The following is a 16,205-nucleotide window of genomic DNA, read 5'->3' as shown; positions in this document are numbered from 1 at the left end:
TTACTGAACCAGACTTTTCAAATTGGTCTAAAGTTCTAGTGAACAAAATTCATGCTAGCTGCAGTGGATGGGAGAGTGGGGGAATAAATTATCCTAAACAAAAAGCACCACAGCATATTTAGAGATAAAAGTGTGGTTCAGTTCAAAGAGCTCAGGACCCCACTCCAGTTACAACTATTAGGACCCTTCCCTCTGCAAAGACATTTGCAAATTTCAGAAGTACAACATAAACCATCTACTGTGTTTCCCCGAAAATAAGACCTAGCCGAACTATCAGCTCTAATGCATCTTTTGGAGCAAAAATTAATATAAGACCCGGTTTTACATTATATAAGACACAGTATTATATTATATATTATATTAGTATATTATATAAGACCTGGTTTTATATTATGCTAAAATAAGACCGGGACTTGTATTAATTTTTGCTCCAAAAGACACATTAGAGCCGATGGTCCGGCTAGGTCTTATTTTCAGGGAAACACGGTACTTCAATCCTTGGCACAAAGGAAGAGCTCAATGAACAGCAGCTTTTATATTATTAAATTCAATCTGACCTTTCAGATTCCTTTCCTGCATCAAATAACCCTCACCCGGTAATCCCAACCTGGCACATGGTACGAGCTCAATAAATAGTAGCAAATATTATTATCCAGCAAATTCGCTAATCCTGTACTCAGTCACATAAACATCTATAAATATAAACTTATAGCTACACACCACTTGTAAAAAAAAAAAAAGTATTTTAAATGGGAAGAGAGAACATGCTGACTAAAATCAACCCACTCACTGGGCAACCAGTTCTAAAGTGACATCAAATATAGAGACAATTTGATGAGTAATCACTGTAATTTAGGGAGAAGACCCCAGGGCACTTAAATAGATTTTTCTTAGACTTTGTAGTCTGGTAGACATGACAAAAAACCTCTAGGGCAATTATGACCTCTGTCTTGTATCATAATGGCCTGTTTTGCTTCCATTACTGCTATAAACTCACAAAGTCATCACACTTCCCTCCCGAATTAGATTCCAGGTTAAACAGAAGCAGATTTAGAAGCCTAATTTTTAATCGAAAGCAAATACTTTCTTGGATAGATATTTCTACCTTTGCTTTCAATATATTTTGGGAGCCCCGTGAATATACTCCTTTAACAATAAATGAACATGTGTAATTCTACAAAATACAATTTGTTTCTATTAGGCTGGTGCAAAAGTAATTGCAGTTTTTGCAATTTTTAACCTTTTAAACCACAATTACTCTTGCACCAACCTAATAACTCTACTTGCCTGGTAACATAAATCACTTTTACATCAACCTTATTCACTACCCTGGGAATGTAAACATTTTTTAAATAAATTAAGCTCTTTGCAATAATTTCACCGTTTTTAAAATAATAAGTAACTTTCTCTGGTAAAGTTTTTCAGTTCAGAGCATTAAGTTTTGGGCAAAACAGATATCCAAACCATCCATTTGGTGGCATTTGTCAAAATCGACATAGCTATATATTATAATCCTATCATCTCCTTAGCAAGTGAGAACAAAGGATTTGGTCTACATTATTCAAGCTTTGTAATACTTGATTTATCAATAAGCACACCTGCAAAAAATTCATTAAACAATTTCCTTTAAAAAGCAACGAGTTCTGCAGTCAAAGCAAAATTGGAAAGAAAAATCAACAAAGCTCTTGGCTTTTAGAGATCCAGGAATACCATACATACAGAGCTGTCTCAATTTAAAATTAACTGTGGTAGCTACTAAACATGCTTAAGTATTTAAGGTGATGTTGCAACTGACTTTAAAATGTATCAAAAAATAAAATGGATTTAATGAATTAGAGAGAGATGGAACAAACATGTAAAAAGCAAGTGTAGTAAAATGTTAATGGCAGAGGGTAGTAGAATAGAGGTGTATACTAAAATTCTTTAAACTTTGTTGTATATTTGAAATTTTTCATAATAAAATGTTGGGTAAAAATAACCTTAGCAACCAACATGTTTCCTCATAGTTAACTTGCAAATTATATTTTTGGGAATAGCATAAGATGCTATAGCCTTGATTTTGATGAAGTTTTGTTTAATAAAAAGGTCAAGTAGAAAATTACACCAGAAGCATTTCAACCACAAAGGTCTCCACCACCAGAAGTTAATTTAAAACAACCTGTCATAGGTCCAGTGTGAAACAAAATCTGTCATAAAATTCTCTAAACACTTCTGAAGGCTCCAAAATCCCATTCTGAGAGAAAGAAAGCAACCCCAAAAGTTCTCACTTGAAGGGAGAAGTGCACGTTTCCCCAAATTGAGCAATTCTGCACCACTATTAGGACATCAAGTAAGATGATCCAGTTTGGAGGCTCATAAAAACAGGCCCCTGGAACTGACTTATGACATCATACAAAAAGATACTTTTCTCATGAAAGTTTTATCTTTATGCTGGTAAATTTCACTCACTCCATCCAGTATAAGGGCATCAGAGTCCCTTACTCTACATACTGAGGCCTATATGAAATACCTTCTTCCCTGTTGTATGGGGAGAAACTGGATGAAGCAGCACAGGATAACCCCACGTTTAATGATTACACCCAGAATCATGTTAATGAGTTGGACTTCAGAATTGGAGGGGGGAGGAAGCTATGAGTCATGCTTATTTCTAAACTTAAGATAATCTGTATATAAATGAGCTTTCTCGCTGAATCTTTAAAAAAGAGCAAATTAATCTGAACAAACTGTATGATAACAATTCCAAATACTTGAAAGTTTTACTTTAAGCCTACTGGGAAGCACTACATATTTTTTTTTTAAATAAAGTACATTTTGTGTCCTTTCTTAGACACCAAACTGATTTTTTTCCCCTAAGTTAATATTAAGAGGTATGCATATCCCTCCCCATCTCCCAGGCTGTAATAACTAAAACATAACATACATTTTCACTGTAACTGATCAAGCTCAAAAATAAGCCTGCATAACTGAAATAACAATGTTACAGGTCTAAAAGCTAGAAACTGTTCATGACCAGAAATGTGAAAATTAAGCAGTAAGACAAATAATATATTCCTGTCAACTTCCATTCTAGGAGAGATCTCTTTTTGGACAAGAAAGAAAAACATGAATATCTATGCTGTGAATTCATTCACACTTAGTAAATATTTGTAAATATAGCAGATGGGGAGGTGGGATCTTTGGAAAATAAGTCTACAACAGAGTTTTGAAATCAAATATCCTTTGCTTAATTCTTAACCTAAGGTGACAGCAGCATATTTACACAAGGACGTAAAGAAACTTTCAAAGTTTTATTATGAATTATTAACTGTTGTTTAACTTTGCCATAAAGTTATTCTGCATTAAAAGTGGTTTTAACAGGTAGACCTCCACCAAAACAGGATTAGGGATCTGTATTTCTGATTGCTTTTCCATTATAGACATTAATAGCTCAAGAACGTTGCTTCTGCACACAAAGAAGTCAGGAAGTACTTTGGATATGACTTTGAGGGGGGTAAACACTGAATCAAGAGCTATAATAATTCGGCTGGTTTTTTGTTTGTTTGTTTTTTCTACTGTATAGTAACCATGTCAAAAGAGATGATGAGAAGCCCAACAAACAAAATGAGAACTGTGATTCTACTACAAGTAAATTTTGTGACAGATTAACAGTCTGGAAAAATCTGGTAAAATTATATGATGTTTCAGATTTGTTTCAAAACCCAGTTTGGGGGAGGCAGTACTACATGAAAGAAAAACTGACCCTAGCTATGAGTTAATATTTATCAAAGCTGAGTGACCAATACATGGGGATTCTCTATACTATTCGATTTTTGTATGTTTTCCATAATAAAAAGGTTTTTTTAATTAGGTTATCTACTACAGTATTAAAACATCATTTCCTTAACACTACAATTTTCCATATGGCAAAAGACATGCTTTGTCTTCTGTTGCTTGTTTAGTTGTTTGCTTACGTGTTTTTAAAGAGTCATCCAAAGATTTTAAACTAGAAACGATGGTAAGACTATGTGTCAGAAAATTCTAGGAAAATGTCAGTAACAGGGAGACCAGTTTGCATCACGAGTGTTATTGAGATGGTGGTAAATCAAAACAGTTAAAGTTCAGTGAGGAAATGTATTACCTAAAATAATCCAACGTACAGGAGGATCATTCAGTAGAGCAAAGACACTCCTTACTTTTCTGTAAATCTGAACCACCATGAGTTATATTTTCTTAATGAAGGGTACACCTACAGAACTAAGTACAGAATTAAAAGAAACTCTGCATCCTTAAATAAAGTTGCTGTTTTATAAATCCTACCTGTCACCAGGATGACCGAAACTGCTCGCTCTACAATCCAACTGTATTTGTAGTTTTTATTTCAACAAGCAGCAAAGTAGTTTACATTTGGTAAGCACACCGATTCTTGAAAACCCAAAAACAACCAAGAATCTGGTTTAACTCTCTTTCCACCACCCTCTAAACAATTAAAGCTACAAGCAGAAGGGAAGAGTGACCTTAAAAACGTCCCCACAGCCAGAGAACAGAGGCAGAACAGACTGAAGCACACATCTTCGCCGAGCAGAAGAAAACTTCCACATAAGCAATACTGCGACACGGAGGTGGGGCAAGGGCTTAAAAGGAAAGTCAGCCAACAGGGACGGAGGGAATAAAAGCACAGCTGCAGTGAAAAAAAAGTTAGAAGTTAGAGATGCAGGCAAGAAAGGACACACATTTTCCAGCTTCGTACACCCCCCTCCAGAGCCTGGCACACAGCAAGCGCTCCAGAAGGGTTTGCTGAACTCAAGGAAAGCTTCTGCCAGCAACTTTCCCAGAAATGGAATGACAACAAGAAGCCGGATGATGGCAGAAAAAAATGGACAGGTTGCTCACACGGAGAGAGCTGGTGAAAATCTTGCAGGTGGATCAGCGGAGGAGATGGAAAGAACAGCATCTATCTGTCACAGACTGCCTACTTACAGAGTGTCCCAATTAAACGTACACCCCTTTCAGATATTAACAACCCAAAACAATAAGCCGGCGCTGGCGGTAGGCACGCTGAACATTTCTGCCTCTACGGAAACTCAAACGGGGAGGTAGGTCAACCTATGTCCACTCTACCCACTAAGTTATACCTTAATATCACGCTAATAAATTATGCAGACGGTTTATTGGGACACGCTGTGGGTCTGGCACTCTGATAAGCGCTTTACACGCCCCAATTCACTGAACCTTAACAGCCTTAAGAGGCAGGGACAGCCTTAGCCCCTTTTTCCAACCAACACAACAAAGAGTTTAGGTGACTGGCCTACGGGGACGAAGCTGGATTTGTACCCGCGTTGAACACCTGGGTGGTGCGCTAACTACTATGCTACAGACCTGCTTGGGGGGATTTAGGTGCTCCGGGTCTCAAGGACTTGAAGCGGGGACCCTCCGCCTCCGCCCCGGGAATAACTTCGGCATCCCGGCGCGCCCGGAGGAATGAGGAAAGGCGGCGTGGCACCTGTTTCTGGCCCCAATAAGAGGTGGAAGGGCTGGGAGCGCCTGGGGTCCAGGCCGCGGGGCGCCCCGACGCGGGGGGCGCGGGAGGACCCGCCTCCTCCGGGAAGGCCCCGCGGGCGGAGCGGGAGGCCCGGGGAAGGAGGCCCGGCGCGCGGGCCCGCCGAGGCCTAGGCCCCACCCGCCGCCCACCTCCCCGCGGCCGCGGCGCCCGCGCGGGCGCCGCCAGGCCGGGCCTGGCCGCCTCACCTGGCTGTTCCCCGGCGCTCGTCCCCCGGCCGGCGGTCCTGGGCGGCGGCGGCGGCGACGGCGGTGTCGGCGGCGAGGAGGGGAAGGAGGAAGGAAGAAGGGAAGAGAAGGGACGGCAGGAGGGAAGAGACGGAGTGGCCGCGGAGAAGGCGGGCGCCGCCGGGCCGGGGATCAGAGGAAGCGGGGAGCCGAACCTGACACGGCCGCCGCGGGCGCAAACCCTGAAGAGCCGCTCCGGCGCCCGCAGCCCCGCAGGAAGTGACGGGGGAGGGGCCTCTGCCCGCCCCCAGCCCCCGCCCGCCTCCATGCCCGGCCCCACCCCCCGCCCGCGGCCCGGACCACAAGTCCCGGCGGGCGCCTGCGCTCGCAAGGCACGCCGGGAACTTAGTGGGCTGGGACCTGGTCTCTCTAGAGCCGCCTAGCCCGCCCTGGGCGCCGGGACCTGCTGGGAGTTGTAGTTCAGCTGGGAGGTGTGACCCGTCCGCGGGAAGCGGGACTGGGCCTCTCTTCTTTCCTCACTCCCCATTCGTTCTTCCGGTTTTCCTCTCCGTCCTTCTCCCGCCTCGGTTCCTCATTTTTCTCTTTCCCTCAATTCCTCCATCCGTAAATGTTTATTAAACGCTTGCTCTGTGCAAAGCCCTGCTCCAAGAGCTAAAAATATGGTGGTAAAGAGACAAAAATCCCTGCCCTCATAGAGCTCACGTTCTTAGGTAACACACACAAAAATAAAATAAGTAACTTTTAGAGTGACTTAAAAGGCAAGAAGTGCCAGATTGCTATTTCTTCCAGCTCTAGATAAATGAAGCGGGTTTTAGCAGCCATCTTATATGATCTTACCTGGCAAGATATACATACTATTTTTACCACTTGTTGTATCGTGGAAGAAAAGAACTGTATCTGGGCTTTAGCCCAGTGATATGCAGATGAGTTAGCAGCGCGCCAACCAGACCAACATTCGGTTGGGGCAGAGGCGGTCCCAAATCACCGTGCTGGTAATCATTTGGATTACCAGTTCCAAGCTCAAGACAGGCTTCAGAGAGATCATATGGTCACCTAATTGAGGGGATGAAAAAAGGTATAAATAAGCGTGTAAACTACAGAGTATTACTCAAGGCGGGAATGAGAATCTGGCCCTTTTTCAATCCTGCCTGGTGGATGCCCTCAGAAAATATACCAACCTAGATCCATGGAGCCACAATACTAGCCATGTATTTCATTGAACAATCAGCTCCAGACATCGGGAGAAAACTCCAGAAATTTTAATTAGGACCTCAGACCCCTTTCCCTCAGCTTCCTAGTCTATTGGACACGGTCTTTAACGTCTTTAACAACCGAGATGAAGCTGAAAGGGAGTCTAGGGTTAGGAAACCGAGGAGAAGGATCACAGAAGGGCTCAATTAATAGCTGCTGCCCGTGCCAGCGCACTTCCTATGCAGCCTTACCCGGGTTCAGGCTCTCATAGAGGGAGACCCCTGAAGACCGGCCCAGACATCTGCTACACCTGCTGTTGAGAAGGGCACAGGAATAAAGATTGCCCACACCAGGCCAGGAAGGCGGATTCTGGCCCTTGTCCCCTTTGCAAAAAGGAAGGACACAGGAAGAGGGAATGTCCCCTTTCCTCTCAAGGAAGGCAGCCACCCAGATTCCATGCTGGCCAAAAGGGCACCTCCTCCAATCGGCTCCTGCCAATGGTCATCGTCAACAATGAACCAGACAACTCTGACCCACTCGCATGATGGGCCCTGGGGATCATCCAGACTTCCCTCCTCAATATCACTGAGGCTGAACCCAGGGTAACACTTGATGTAGCCGGTACAAATATTACCTTTCGAATCAATACGGAAGCCGCTTTCTCTGCTCTTATCCAACACTGGCCCTACACTTCCTTCAGCTCTTCTCCTTACAGGCACTGAGGGAAACCCGACAACCTACAGGTGTACTTTCTCACTCTCAAGCTGCCTCGGGTCCCTCATATTTACCCATTGCTTTTTAGTAATGCTACAGTGCCTGATTCCCTTACTAGGGCAGGATATTACAAGTTACAAACTAGCAGAAGTTACAAACTAGCCTCCACTTAACACCTAAGCCTTCTCTACTGGCCTCTCTGCAGGCTGTTACTTCCTAGTCAAGTGGGAGAGTCCATCCTCCTTTCTATCCCTCCTCAGGTTAATAATCTAGTCAATCCTGCAGTTTGGAATCAAGAGATCCCAGGGGAAGGCATCCCACATCACCCCAGTCCAGATTAAGCTGAAAGTCCCCACAACTTTCCCTTGTATGCTATCAACAAGGAGGCCTAACTTGGGCTTCAACCAACAATTAATTAATTCCTCAGGTACCGCATTTTAATCCTCTGCGATTCACCTTGCAACATTCCCATTTTAGCAGTCAAGAAACCATCTGGTCAGTATCGGCTAGTCCAAGACCTCTGCATTATCAATAAGGCAGTAATCCCAATACACTCCCTTGTCCAAATCCATATACCCTCTGGGACTAATACCACCCAAAACGGAATGGTTTCCTGTCCTACATCTAAAGCAGGGGTGTCCAAACTTTTTTCAACAGTTTTCACCTAGGGCCATATGCGGTAAAATACACAAACAGCCGGGCCACGCACTCGAGGTGAAGTACGTATTGCCTCACCTGGTTTAGTGAAGTAAACTAAATATATTTTTGGAATTTGCTGTGGGCCAATTAACAATGGATTGCGAGCCGCAGTTGGCCTGTGGGCCGCAGCTTGGATACCCCCGTCTAAAGGATGCTTTCTTTTGTATTCCTTTAGATCCCCGGTCCCAATTTCTTTTTGCTTTTACCTGGACAGGTGCTTTTACCTCACATGCAGGTCTGCCAACAATACACCTGGACTGTCTTACCACAGGGCTTCTGCAACAGTCCACACATTTTTGGATTAGCTTTAGCCGGGGGCTTAAGAGACCTGTGCCTCCCTGAAGCCACCATTCTCCAATATGTGGATGATCTTCTAATCGGCAGTCCCAATAAACAAAGCTCAGAGCAACATGCTATCGAGACGCTAAATTTCCTCACTAGGCAGAGATATACAGTATCAGCCTCCAAAGCCCAGATTTCACAACAACAGGTTACATCCCTGGGGTCTGTACTCTCACCGGGGCAATGACAACTGAGCACCTTAAGAGTAGAACTCGTTACTTCCATGCAGCCTCTCAACACCAAGAGACAATTAAGGACCTTCCTTGGTATGGCTGGGTAGGGTATTGCCAGATCTGGATTCCCAGTGCGGAGGCACAGCCAAACCTGTGTACACGGCTTTAAAAGGTCCAGATCATGAGCCTTTATGTAGACTGGAATGTGGAATTAGAGCGGGTGTTCCGTTCTGTCCAGAAGGTTCTTCCTGAGGCCCCAGCCGTAGCTCTCCCCAACCTCTCCGAGCCTTTCTCCCTTTACATCTCAGAGAGGAGAGGGATTGCTTTAGGACTCCTTATTCAGACCTTAAGAGCAGTTCCACGCCCAGTGGGCTACCTATCAAAGAACCTAGATCGGGTAGCAAAAGTCTGGCCTCCCTGTTTAGGAATTCTAGCTGCCTTAGCTTTACTTTTAAAGGAAGCCTTAACATTTACTTTTAACCAGTCTCTGACCATTTACACTCCTCACCAAGTAATAAACATCCTCCATGCTAAGGCCCCTCACTGGCTGTCAAACAGTTCCAAACCCTTCGGCTTGACTCCCTGGACTTCACTATAAAACCCTGCAATACGCTACTTCCACTCCCACCCCCACCCCCACCCTTCTACCGGATCCATCCACCCAGGAGGAGCTCAGATGCTTAACGGCCCTAAACCTCTCCCATTCTGCCTGGGAAGACCTAGAGGACACCCCGTTCCCGAACCCTGATGCCATCTGGTTCACAGACGGGTGTAGTTTCATTAATCGGGAGCAGCAGAAGTCTGGTTACACCATTGTCTCCAGATCAGAGGTAATTGAGGCAGGCCCCGTCCCATTTCCACATCAGCCCAGAAGCCCAGCTCATCACTCTAACCAGAGCACACCTTCTAGCCAAAGACCTCCGAGTTGGAATCTGTACTGACTGTAGTATGCCCACTATATCCTCCACGCTCACGCAGCAATCTGGCTAAAAAAGGGTTTCCTTCCAGCCCAGAACAGCCCCACTAAACTCGGGGCCAAGATCCTCCAGTTATTTGAAGCAGTTAAGTCCTCTGTCAGAGTAGCCATCATTCACTGGCAGGGGACATCAATCCAAGACAGATGAGATCTCCCATGGCAACAATTTTGCAGACCAAACAGCCAAGCAGGATGCCCTCTCTACTACCGTGTTTCCCCGAAAATAAGACCTAGCTGGACCATCAGCTCTAATGCGTCTTCTTATATTATAGTAAAATAAGACCAGGTCTTATATTAATTTTTGCTCCAAAAGATGCTTTAGAGCTGATGGTCCGGCTGGGTCTTATCTTCAGGGAAACACGATATTAAGGTCCTTCCCCTCCTTCCAATGGGCTTTACTTTTCAATCTAATTACACACCACAGGAAGCCCTTAAGGCTAGGAAGAAGGGTTATACATCCAACCCCCAGGGCTGGCTCATAGATCCAGCCCTGAATCTGTTCATCCCACGAGCCTCCCAATGGAAGCGTCTCTATCACTTCCATCATACCACCCACCTTGGAGCTCAAGCACTCACTGAAATCACTGAGTGGCATTTCATAGGACCGAACATACTAGCAGATTGACAGAATATCTCCAGACTTGTCCCATATGCCTTAGAACTAACCCTGAAGGACAGCTTAAGCCTCCTTCCCTCTTAGAACCCACCCAGAGAAGAGGACAACTCCCAGGAGAAGACAGGCAGATAGATTTTACTCATATGCCTCCCTGCAAGGGTTGCTGTTATCTCCTTGTTTTCATTGACATTTTCACAGGCTGAATTGAAGCCTTTCCTTCCAAAACAGAGCAAGCAGCCACAACAAGGTTGGGGTTTGGGGATGGGGAATCTTCGACCTCTAGAATCACACTCAGCAAAGAAGAATGCACGCCTTGTGTGTGAGAAGTTCAGGAAGCTGAGTGAAGCAACTGCAGGTGCCCAGGCCTTTTCCCACTTACTCTGGAAATGCTTCTACACTATTTAAAAAGTTTATTTTCTCTCTGCCTCTCTCTCTTTCTCTCTCTCTCTCTCTCTCTCTCTCTCTCTCTCTCTCTCTCTCTCTCAATATCTCTCGAACTATTGCTCAATCTTTCTTTCCAAGGCAATTTCGTTTAATTTGCCTAAGTTCATAATGTGAGCTGCTGTGATGGAAGGGGCCTCTCCAGCCACAAAGGACTCCTTTCTCTGTACCAGGCCTCCTCACCTTGCTTCTTGTAAATGCAATGAAACTGAATTTCAGGACACCAAAAACAGTCAAAGGACTGTCACTGTCCTTTAGTGCCCGTCCAAGAGTACTAAGCAATGTTCAGATATTGTCCAGCCCTCTGCTAAAGTCGATTTATTTTTCTAACTTCCAAGCAGTATGGAGCCAATAGCTCACTTGAATAAAGGAGCAGACATGGAGGGGTTTCCCTAAACCCAAAGCTGGAGTCTCTGCACCATCAGAAAATTTCTTCAAAGGTGTAAAGGTAGAAGGTGTTCTGACTCATTTTACTATCACCCATGGGAACTCAAGTGATGGGCCTGTGACATCCAGTCTTAACTTTCTTCCCTTATTCCATACATTGAGGGGGAGATCCTTCTATTTTCTTTTTTCTAATCTAGACTTTGGATTTTATTCTATGACAGGCCTCAGTATAACTGGGCCTTTTTCCTCAGTTAAATAGAAACAATGATTTCCTATCTTATACAGGGGCCATGAGAATTACTAGAGCTTGATACTCTGGCTCATTTTTCCCATCCGAAGCGTGATAGTCCTCTCCCTAGTGTTGTGACATCCTAAGTGTGATGCTTTGGGCAGCCCATGCTATTACCTGCTCCTGCTAGTGACTGGTCACTTGTCATTCCAGGGGTCAGGCATCCTTACAAAACTCTGTTCTCCTCCCTCCCCCAACCATGATCTTCTTCCTGTTGCCATAGTTTTGCCTTTTCCAGAATGTCATATATGTAGAATGGGGCAGTACGTAGTCTTTTCAGATTGGCTTCTTCCACTTAGTAACATGCATTTAAGCTTCCTCCATATTTTTCATGGCTTGATAGCGCATTTCTTTCTCTATTTTTGAATAGATAAATTAAATAACAAGAAGCATATTTTTAAGATAAAAACCAACTTCTCACAGGGCTTCTATGAACTTTGCACGCTCCCATTCCTAATTACAAATACATACAAGGTCTGACAATTTTGTTTGCGAACTTGTTCAACGATGTTGTTAACCTTTTTTTATATCACAGGGATTCTTCATTGTGAATTTGTACCAACTGGACAAACAGTTAACCAAGGTTACTATTTGGAAGTGCTGAAAAGGCTGCGTGAAAAAGTTAGATGACCTGAACTTTTCGCCAACAACTCATGGCTCTTGCATCACGACAATGCACCAGCTCACATGGCACTGTCTGTGAGGGAGTTTTTAGCCAGTAAACAAATAACTGTATTGGAACACCCTCCCTACTCACCTGATCTGGCCCCCAACGACTTCTTTCTTTACCTGAAGATAAAGGAAATATTGAAAGGAAGGCATTTTGATGACACTCAGGACATCAAGGGTAAAACGACGATAGCTCTGATAGCCATTCTGAGTTCCAAAATTGCTTTGAAGGGTGGACTAGGTGCTGGCATCTGTGCATAGCTTCCCAAGGGGAGTACTTCAAAGGTGACCATAGTGATATTCAGCAATGAGGTATGTAGCACTTTTTCTTGGATGAGTTCGCGAACTTAATTGTCTGACCTTGTATAATTTATCTTCTGGGAAGGAACACAGAGAATTTACTTAACAGTCACAGTTTCTTAATTGCATCTTCTTCCTAAAGAAAAATGCACAATTCTATTATTATTTGGCAAGAATCAAGAAGTCTTCACGCCCTGGGAGGAGAATTTGACTGACAGACTCTAGATACAAATAGAGAACAATAAATCTAAGTGACCCACTCCTGAGCCCCAGACAGCCTGATGCCTCAGTGAAATATCATTCCTGGTTACACGAAGTGAGAATTCAGTCATTCTCCAAAACAAGGAGTATTAAATCTTTAGGTTGTTGTTTTTCTTTTCTCTCTTTTTCTTTCTTCTGTGTTTTTAATTAGTCACTATCATTTTAACACATAATAATCTAGATTTGAATCGCCTCTTTAAAAATGAGGCAGATTTGGCTGCAGGGAGCCTGCTGAGTGGCAGCTACGCCCTATAGATGGACATGTTCTTTTCATTTCACCACAGTCCCCACCCCGCCCATGTCTCTTATTTATGTTACTTTCCTGTTCATGTTGACATTTGAGTTTGCCATACCTGGCCTACTGTGTAACTACATAGACCGAAAGCTGCTCTACGGAGCTGAAGACTCATCAGAAAGATAGTCAAAGAATCTCCAAATGCAACTCTGAATGTACAGGAAGGAAAGGTGTTATAAGGGCATTATGAAATCTTAGTTTCTGGGTTTAGGGACAGAGCACCCTGAAACATTGTAGCTCTAGCAAAGATCTGAAGAATATGAAGATCAAGATCACAATCAGGCAAAAGGGGTGTGGAAAGTGTCTGAAGTAGGGAGGAGAAAGCATGTACAAGACCCTGAGGCAGAATAACATGTGGCCCAGGTTCCCCTTACTATTGCTACAAAACAAATCACTCCTAAATTTAGTGGCATAAAAGAACAGCAATCATTTTCTTATCTCTCATAGATACGTGGGTCAGGAATTCGGAAAGAGTTTGGCTAGGTTCTTCTGACTTGGGGTCTCTATAACGTGGAGCTGGACTCCTGGGGGTTAGAGCACCTGGGTGCTGACTAGGCCGCTCCCTCTTCACGAAGCTTTCTGGCTTATGCATGTGGTGTCTGCATGGGCTACTTAGAGTTTCCTCCCAGCATGGCAGCCTTGGGGCCCTCTAATTGTGAATTAGAATAGTTAAACAGTAATTAGGCTGCCGGTGGCATGGCAGCTGAAGGGTTCAAGAGTGAGTATCCCAGAGAGCAAGGCAGAACCACAATGCATTGCCGGAGGTGACACAGTCTTGGACTTCACACAGAGCTTCGTCCATTGTAGTTTATGGGGTCTGGTCCAGACCCAAAGGTCGGGGAGTTAGACTCTACCTCCTGATGGGGGAGTAGAAATGGCAGGTCTGGAGTTCAGAGGAAAGGCAGGGCTGGAAGACACAATGTGTGAGTGAGTATCATTTCAGAGGTAATTGAAGCCTTGGGTTGGGACGTTGATGGATGTTAACACCTGACAAATTATCTCTGTTCCACCTTCATGGCCCCTTAGCACAATTTTGCACCCTTATAATTATTCAGTTATTTTCTGAGTTTGCTTTGTCTGGCTAGGACTATGTGATATGCTGAGTCACCATGGTGACTCTAACACAGTGCCTGGTACACATAAATTTCCATCAACTGCTGATGAATCACAGCCTCTCATCTCTGCTGGAGTCCCTAAAAAACAAGGAACACCTGTCGGATTGATTGGTGTACATCAAGGTCACCTATACTATGTGTGGCAAGGGAAAACAAGGTTGAGAATTGCTTGCTAGTCTAGATGAGTAATTCTCAAGATTATGTGAGGTAGACGGCTCCCCTAAGGCTACTTCAGAATCTTAGGGTGACAACAGTCACAAGATATAATAAAAGACCCCACTTACACAGCAATAAAAAAGATTCCTAGGAACAAACTTGACAATAACAATGCACAATCTATGTGAAGAAAAAGTTTTAATTCTACAGGATGCAGGAAAAGACTTGAACAAATAGAAATATAAGCTATGTTCTTTTTTAGCAAGACTCCAAATCATGCAGATAGACATTTGATGAGATCCCAATAAAAACACAAACAGGATTTTGTTTTGGAATTAGATGAGCCATGTCTAAAACTCTAATGGAAAAATGAACAAGACAACGTTTCTGAAAATGCCTGACCAAGTAGTAAGCATACAATAAAGCCTTAATAATTAAAACTGCTAGGTACTAGTGCCTAATTCCACAAATCAGTGGAAGACAAAATAAATTCCCAAATAGACCCAAGACACATGTAGGTACTTTGTATTCAATAAAGGTGGCATTTCAAATTGGTGAAGATAAGATGGATTTCATTCGATAAATAATTTGAGACAACTATGTAACCTCTACAAAATAAAAGACAAAGTTAAATCCATACTTCATCTTACACCTGGAAAAATGCTAAATGGATCAAGGATTTAAATGGAAAGAAGGAAACCATAAAAATACGGAAAGAATCCCTAGGAGAATTCCTTATAACCCTAAAGTGTAGAAGACCCTTTTAACTATATGTGGACTGCAACTGGTGCCCATTTGTAAACTGTTTATTACTTGCTCAGGACAATACAACTACAGAAATTTAGAATAAGCTTTCAGAAAGTTTTCCAGCAAACTGACATTGCCACATTTTTAGGTATTTTACAAAAGTACCAGTTTGTAATGGATTGGAAATTGACAATGCTGGTCTTTCACTACAGACAGTACTGCTCCAAGATACAAGGATGAGTGGGACATGGTTCCTGCCCTTCAGAGCTCAGGTAAGGATGGAGGGAGGCAGAGTTGACATAAGGTGTATTTGAGTTGAGCAAACACTGACATACAGACTTGATATATATCTGAAAACGATTCAAAAACACATAAGGACATTCATTCACTCATTTATTCATCTAGTGTTTACTAAAGCCTACTATGTGCCAAGAACTTGTGCTAAGCACTAGGAATACAGCAGTAAGCAAGATAGACACAGTCTTCACCTTTCTAGAGCTCATATCTAGTAAGACAGACTATAAACAAGTTCACCAAATAAATAAACATAATGATCTCAAAGAGTGTTAAGTGCTATATGGGAAATAAAAGAGGAATGGAATAGAGAGTGACTGTAAGATGGGCGCTGCTGGTTTATAGGGTGGTCAGAGAAGGATTCTCCAAAGAGGTGCCATTTGAGCGGAAACTCAAGGATGGGAAAGAGCCAGACATGAATTAAGTAGAGGGAACAGTAGGCGTTCTTCATTTACAAGACTGTGTGTGAAGTCAAGGTATGAAACTTGCCACCATCACAACCACCATTAAAAGAGATCTGAGGCTATAATAATAATAATAATAAAAAGGAAATAACAAGAGTTGGCAAGGAATTGGAGAGATTGGAACCTTCATACCTTACTAGTGGAAATGAAAATGGTGCAGCCTCTGTTGAAAACAGTTTGGTGGTTCCTCAAAAAGCAAAACATAGAATTTTCATATTTCCCAGCAATTTCCTTCATAGGTATATACCCAAAAGAATTGAGAACAGGGACTCAAATATATCCTTGTATGCCAATGTTCATTGCTGCAGTATTCACAATAGCCAAAAAGTGGAAACAACCCAAGTGTCCATCA

The 16,205-nt window shown here is 43.2% G+C and overlaps 1 protein-coding gene across 7 annotated transcripts in view; it reads right to left on the bottom strand.

Moving 5' to 3' along the window:
* Positions 1-5,995, bottom strand: part of STAU1 (staufen double-stranded RNA binding protein 1) — a 47,266-nt gene extending 41,271 nt beyond the window's left edge. For 5 of the 7 annotated variants that reach the window (XM_033094878.1, XM_033094879.1, XM_033094882.1 and 2 more), the window contains exon 1: positions 5,725-5,859. The gene's annotated coding sequence lies outside the window, so the exon portion shown is untranslated. Of the gene's footprint in view, positions 1-5,724 lie in introns of all 7 variants that reach the window. The other 2 variants (XM_033094880.1, XM_033094881.1) reach the window with 2 other exon arrangements.
* Between the last annotated feature and the right edge of the window lie 10,210 nt (positions 5,996-16,205).

This window comes from Rhinolophus ferrumequinum, chromosome 23 (genome assembly GCF_004115265.2).
Source record: "Rhinolophus ferrumequinum isolate MPI-CBG mRhiFer1 chromosome 23, mRhiFer1_v1.p, whole genome shotgun sequence".
In the NCBI taxonomy this organism is placed as follows: domain Eukaryota; kingdom Metazoa; phylum Chordata; class Mammalia; order Chiroptera; family Rhinolophidae; genus Rhinolophus; species Rhinolophus ferrumequinum.
The sequence above is the reverse complement of the archived record's forward strand: the minus strand, read 5'-3'. Positions and strand labels throughout refer to the sequence as shown.